We start from the raw sequence: 6,822 nt of genomic DNA on the forward strand, positions 1-6,822 counted from the left end.
CTATAATCAACAGGACAAGTAATAACAAATGTTGGAGAGGATGCGGAGAAAAAGAAACCCTCACACACTGCTGGTGGGACTGAAAATTGGTACAGCTACTATGGAAAACAGTATGGAGGTTCCTCAAAAAACTAAGAATTGATCTACCATATGATACAGCAATCCCTCTACTGGGTATTTACTCTAAAGACTTGAAAACTCATATCCGTAAAGGTATTTGTACACTGATGTTCAGAGCACCATTATTCACAGTGGCCAGGACATGGAAGCAACCCAAGTGTCCTATGACAGATAATTGGCTAAAGAAGTTGTGGTACATATATACAATGGAATGTTACTCAGCCATTTGCAACAACATGAATGGACCTTGAAATAATCATACGAAGCAAAATAAGCCAGACAGAAAAAGTTGAAAATCACATATCACTCATATGTGGGATATAAACCTAAAAGCAACAAATGAACAGGACAGAGACTCATGAACGTGGACTACAGACTAGTGGTAACCAGAGGGTAGGGGATGGTGGGGAGTGGGGAGGTAGACAGGGTAAAGGGGGTCAAATATACGGGGGTAGGGGAATGGTGAAGTGGGTAAAGGGGATCAAATATATGGTAGCTGAAGGAAAATGGACTTTAGGTGGTAAACACACAATAGAATATACAGATGTGAAATTATAATGTACACCTGAAAATTATATAATTGTATTAACGAATGTCACCCCAATAAACTTAATTTAAAAAAAAAGCCTGTCATAGCAAGAACCAAGAATATCTCCATTTGAATGAAAAGATAATCAACAGATGCCAATGACAAGAAGAAATAGCCAAATGATCTGACTAGAATTTTAAAGCAGCCATATAAAAATGGTTTGACAAGCAATAATAAACATTCTTAAAACAAATGAAGAAATAGCCAACAGTGAAAACAGAGAAGATGTACAGAAGAACCAAATGGAAATATAGGGACTAAAAAGGACTGAAATTAAAAACTTAATGGGTGGCCACTCAACAAAAAAATGGAGCAGAGAGAATAGAACCAATAAACTTGAAGATAGAATAATAGAAATTGCCCAATCTGAAAAAAGAGAAAATAGATTAAAAAAAAAAAAGATAATCAGAGTCTTGGGGACTTTCGGGACTATATCAAAAGATCTAACATTCATGTCATGAAGTTCCCTGAAGAGAAAAAGCAGGCAAAAGACATAAACTTACAAGTTCAAGAAGCTTAGTCAATCTCAAGATAAATCCAAAGAAATCCATGCCCAGAACATCAGAGTCAAACCTCAAAAATAAGGAAAAAGATATCTTAAAAGTAGCAAAAAAATAATGACACCTTACCTGTAGGGGAAAGACAATTCAAATGACAATAGATTTTGCATCAAAAAACATGTAGGCAAGAAGGAAGTGGCATAACATTTCCAAGTGCTGAAAGAAAAGAGTTGTCTACTCAAAATTCCATACCCAAGTCTATGGCCATGCCACCCTAACGAGCCCGATCTCCTCTGATCTCGGAAGCTAAGCAGGGTCGGGTCTGGTTAGTACTTGGATGGGAGACCACCTAGGAATACCAGGTGCTGTAGGCGTTAAAAAAAAAAAAAATTCCATACCCAGTGAAAATATTCAACGAGAATAAAGGGAAAACCAAGACATCTTCAGATGAAGGAAAACTAAGAGTTTGTTACCAGCAGACCTATCTGATAATAATGGCTAAAGAAAGTTCTCCAAACTGAAAGAAAAAAAAAATCTTAACAGGAAGAAAGAACAGGAGAAAGAGTACAAATATGGGTGAATACAATAGAATTTCCTCCACCTGAGTTTTCTAAGTTATGTTTGACAGGTGAATCAAAATTATAACATTCAATGTATGTAAAGAAAATATTTAAGGCAATTATAAGTGGGAAGGTAAATGAATGTAAAAGGAGGTAATCACTTGAAATCACATCACTTGAAATGCTAAACAGTTGACACTAGTAGAGTGTATAAGTTATTTCAAATATAACAGCATGGGTGTTTGAAAGTAAAATGGTTGAGAAAGATATATTATACAAACATTAATCAAAAGAAAGCAGGAGTAGCTATGTTAATACCAATAGACTTCAAAGCAAAGAAAATAACTGGGGACAGAGAGGAATATTAAATAATGACAAAAAAAGGTCAATTCGCCAAGAAGACATAGCAACCTAAATGTGCATGTGTGCACCAGAGACGCAAACAATGATGGAACTAAAAGGAAAAATAGACAAATTCACAATTACTATCAAGAATTCAACATTTCTCTCTCAACAATTGAAAAGATATCTAAATAGAATATCAGCAAGGATGCAGAATTAACTCAACAATACCATCAACCAAGTAGATCTAATTTATATTTATAGAATACGCCATTCAACAGAACACACATTTTTTTTAAATTCTCATGAAATATATACTAAAAGTTAGACCATATCTTGCAACAAAAAACACATCTCAACAAATTTAAATAAATTGAAATCATAGGCTTTGATTCCAATGACAATGGAATCAAACTGTAAGTCGATAATGGAAAGATAACAGGAAAATCTCAAAATATTGAAAACTAAACATACTTCTAAATAATCCATGTATTAAAGAGAAATCTCGAGGAAAAAAAATGTATGTCAAAACATGTGGGCCACATCAAAACAGTGCTGAGTGAAATTTATAACACTAAAAAACTTACATCAGCAAAGATGAAAAGCTTCAAGTCAGTAATCTAAGCTTCCATATCAAGAAACCAACAAAAAGGATCAAAAGAAGCCCGAAACAAGCAGAAGAAAATAAAAACAAAAGCAGAAATTAATGAAATTGAAAACGAAAGCAATAGAGAAAAATCAATGAAACAAGAAACTGGTTCTTTGAAAAGATCAATAAAATGGACAAACATTCGACAAAAAAATGCGAGAAAACAAAAGTTACCAATATTAGCAATGAAATCACAATGGGACATGCAGATATCAAAAGGATAATAACTGAACATTAGGAAGAATGCTACACACATAAATGTGACAATTTAGAAAATGACCAATTGCTCAAAATATACAAACTACCCCAACTCATTCATGAAAAAGATATATGAAATAGATATTTGAACTCCTTGTATCTACAAAGAAAATTTAATTTTTAATTTAAAAACTCCCCAAAAAGAAACATCCAGGCTTAGATAGTTTCACTAGCAAATTATACCAAATGTTCAGAGAGTTAATATGAATTCTACAGTTTATATCGCTCTATCTGATTTTAAGACATATTGTATGGCAGCAATAATCAAGACTGTCATATTGGCAGAGTAACAGAAATGCAGACCAATAGGATAGAACACAGAACCTAAAAATAGCCTCTACATAAGTATTAACTGATTTTTGACAAAAGTGCAAAAGCAATTCAATGGAGGAAGAATAGTTTTTTATTTTTTTAAAGTCCTGGAAAAATTGGATATCTATAAGTAAAGAATTAAACTTTAACCTAAACACCTCATAGAAAAATGAACTCAAAATGGATCATAGATTTAAACATAAAATGTAAAATTATAAAATTTTTAGAAGACCACATGAGAAAATCTTTAGAACCTAGGGCCTGGTGAAGAATTCTTTGATATAACATCAAAAGCACATGCATGAAAAACAACGATAAACTGGACTTCACCATAATTTAAAACTTTTACTTTGTGAAAGACTATTAAGATAATGAAAAGACGAGCTACATATTGTGAGAAAATATTTTTAAACCAAATATCTGAAAAAGGAATCATATCTAGAACACACATATAAAGAACTTGTAAAACTCAACAGTAAAACAAAATCCAATTAGAATACAGGCCATAGGCATGAAGAAAGATTTTACTGAAGAGGATATACATATGGCAAATAAGCACACGAAAAGATGTTTAAACATCATTATTCATTAGGGAAATGCAAAGTAACACCATGATGAAATATCTCTACATACCTATCAGAAGAGCTAAAATAAAAAATAGAATGCCAAATCATGGTGAGGATGCAGAAAAATTAAATCTCTCACACACTGATGGTAAAAAATATAAAATGGTATAGGAACTCTGGAAAATAATTTTGCAGTTTCTTAAAACTCTAAAGATAAATTATAAGACCAGCAATTGCACTTCTGGGCATTTATTCCAGACAAATGAAAACTAGGTTCACATAAAAACTTATATGTGACTGTTCGCAGCAGCCTTATTTGTAACAGTCAAAAACTGTACACAACCAAAAGGTCCTAAATAAGTGAATGGTTAAAGGTGGTCTATTCTTACCAAAGAATATTATTCATTAATAAAGAGGAATGAACTATTGACTCCTGGAACAACTCTGGATGGATCTCAAGGGCATTCTAATGAGTAAAAAAAAGCCAATTTCAAAAGGCCACGTACTGTATGGTTCTCAAACCACATCCTCTAAATTGTGTAGTCAAAATGACAGAGAGAGATGAAAAATACATTAGTAGTTGCCAGATATTAGGGATAATGGGGGGGATGGGAGGAGATGAGCTAGTGGTCAGTTGGGGAGGTGGTTACATGAACATACATGCAATAAAATAGCAGAACTATACAAGCACTTTGTATCAATGTCCATTTCCTGCTTTTGATATTATACTATAGTTATATGAGATAACCAAAGGGCAGTCTGAGAAGAAGGCAAAGAAGACCTCTCTGTACTACCTTTATAACTTCCTAATGAATCTATATTTCAAAGTAAAAAGTTAAAAAAAATAATAATTCAACAAGTGTTGACAAGGATGTGGAGAAATTGGAACATTGTTAATGGGAATGTAAAATGGTACAATGTTATGGAAAATAGTATGGCAGTTCCTCGAAAAATTAAAGGGAGAATTATCATATGATCCAGCAATTCCACTTTTGGGTATATACCCAAAAGAAATGAATCCAGGGACTCGAAGAGGTATCTGTACACCCATGTAAATAGCAGAATTATTCACAATAGCTATAAAGTGGAAGCAACCTAAGGACCCATTGAAAGATGAATGGATAAACAAAATGTGGTATATGCACACAATGAAATATTATTCAGCCTTAAAAAAAGGAAATTCTGACACGTCATGACATGGCTGAATGCTGAGGAGATGATGTTAAGTGGAACAGGACAGTCCTGAAAAGAGAAATACTAGACTTATATGAGATGCATAGTCAAAATCACAGAGACAGGAAGTAGAATGTGGTTACCAGGGGCTGGGTGGAGGCGAGAATGAGGAGTTATTGTTTAATGTGTACAGTTTCAGTTTTGCAAGATGAAAAGAGCTAGGGGAGATGGATGGGGCTGATTGTTGTACAACATTACGAATACACTTAATACCACTGAACTCTACATTTACAAATTTAAGATGGTAAATTTTATGTTATGTGTATTTTACTACAATAAAAAATATCGGAAAAAATAGCGATACAGTGGTTTTAATGTAGCAATAATGAAAAAAGGAAAAAATTCTAAAATTCCATGAACAGGTACTTGTGACTTGAGATAAAGTTCCAGTGATGGTACTGTACGTAGATTCGAAGGGACTGTATCTCATTATATATGGAAATAAGATGATACACTCTGTTAAATAAGCTGTGTTGATCACACAGAAAGCAGTTTTTCCAATGACAAAGATCCTCTTGTCAAAAATGCTGCTGAAGAGTTTTAATAGTTTAAGAAGCATAAAGCAGAAAAGAGCAATAAGTATTTATAAATTCATTAATTCATTCAACAAATATTTACTGAGACCTATCACATGCCTGGCACTGTTCTAGGGTCAGAGGTTATAGCTATAAATAAGACAGACAAAAATACTTACCTGAATAGAGCTTATAAACTGATGTTATTTTACATTAAGTAGAATATTAAATAGGTACCCATATCCAAATTGTTAAGTAAAATTTTAGTTGAAATTTGACTACTTAATCTATAGTCATATTTACATATTCAACTGGATAAAAACTTTTTTGAATCATTTCAGTGGGAAAATTAAAGACTGCATTATATTTAAGCACACATAGCATTATGATTTGAAATACTGAGGGAACTGTACATTTATACTTGAGCTGTATGATTTCAAAAATTCACATTCCACTGTTATTAGAGTAAAGTACCTAGGATATCACACTATTTCAAAGATGTTCTTTGCCTGCACATAAACTCTTAAGACTAGGGCTCCTACCAGTTTTCATTACGAATATGGCTCATAGCGTACAGAGTTCCATTTAGTCATGTTTCCAGATATCCTGGAGCTAGCGACTGGTTCTAAGTTACCTCGGACAGCTCTCTCCCATCCACGAGTGCCCTACATTACCACAGGAAAAATGTTCTTAAACTGGGGCTATCTCTGCCTTGTCTCCTTTGTCCTCCCCCCGACCAACCCTTGAGTCGACTTACAAATCAGCACTAACATCTCCTTTCCTCATGAATCTGAGTGTTCTAGAAAACCAGTCTTCCAGTACCTTAGGGAGGGTGATGTTTTCCCATCCTGACACCCTTAAGAGGTATATTCGGTCCCCACCTTCTCACTGTCAGCACCCCTACTAGGTCCATCACTGGGATGTGCAATGCAGAGCACAAAACAAAATGAAAAACATAATTAATATCTGAACTAGTATTTCTTCAGATAAAAAAAGAAGTGCTTGACAGTGGGGTTTTGATTATTTGATTTTGTTTTTGTTCTTAAATCATATAAAGTACAGACAAAAAGATAAGGGAAATATTGTTTCACTTCTACTATTCTTCCCCTTTCTTTGTCTATTCAAATTTTAACTTTGACTACCAGTTTCTTTATAAAATAACTCAAATGGACTTTTTT

The 6,822-nt window shown here is 33.6% G+C and overlaps 1 protein-coding gene and 1 pseudogene across 1 annotated transcript in view; one reads left to right on the forward strand and one right to left on the reverse strand.

Moving 5' to 3' along the window:
- The window catches only part of DNAJC1 (DnaJ heat shock protein family (Hsp40) member C1), a 205,241-nt gene that overhangs the window by 99,901 nt on the left and 98,518 nt on the right, over positions 1-6,822 (reverse strand). The window lies entirely within an intron of this gene.
- Positions 1,466-1,583, forward strand: LOC111742542 (annotated as a pseudogene).

This window comes from Pteropus vampyrus, unplaced genomic scaffold, assembly GCF_000151845.1.
Source record: "Pteropus vampyrus isolate Shadow unplaced genomic scaffold, Pvam_2.0 Scaffold96, whole genome shotgun sequence".
Classification (NCBI taxonomy): domain Eukaryota; kingdom Metazoa; phylum Chordata; class Mammalia; order Chiroptera; family Pteropodidae; genus Pteropus; species Pteropus vampyrus.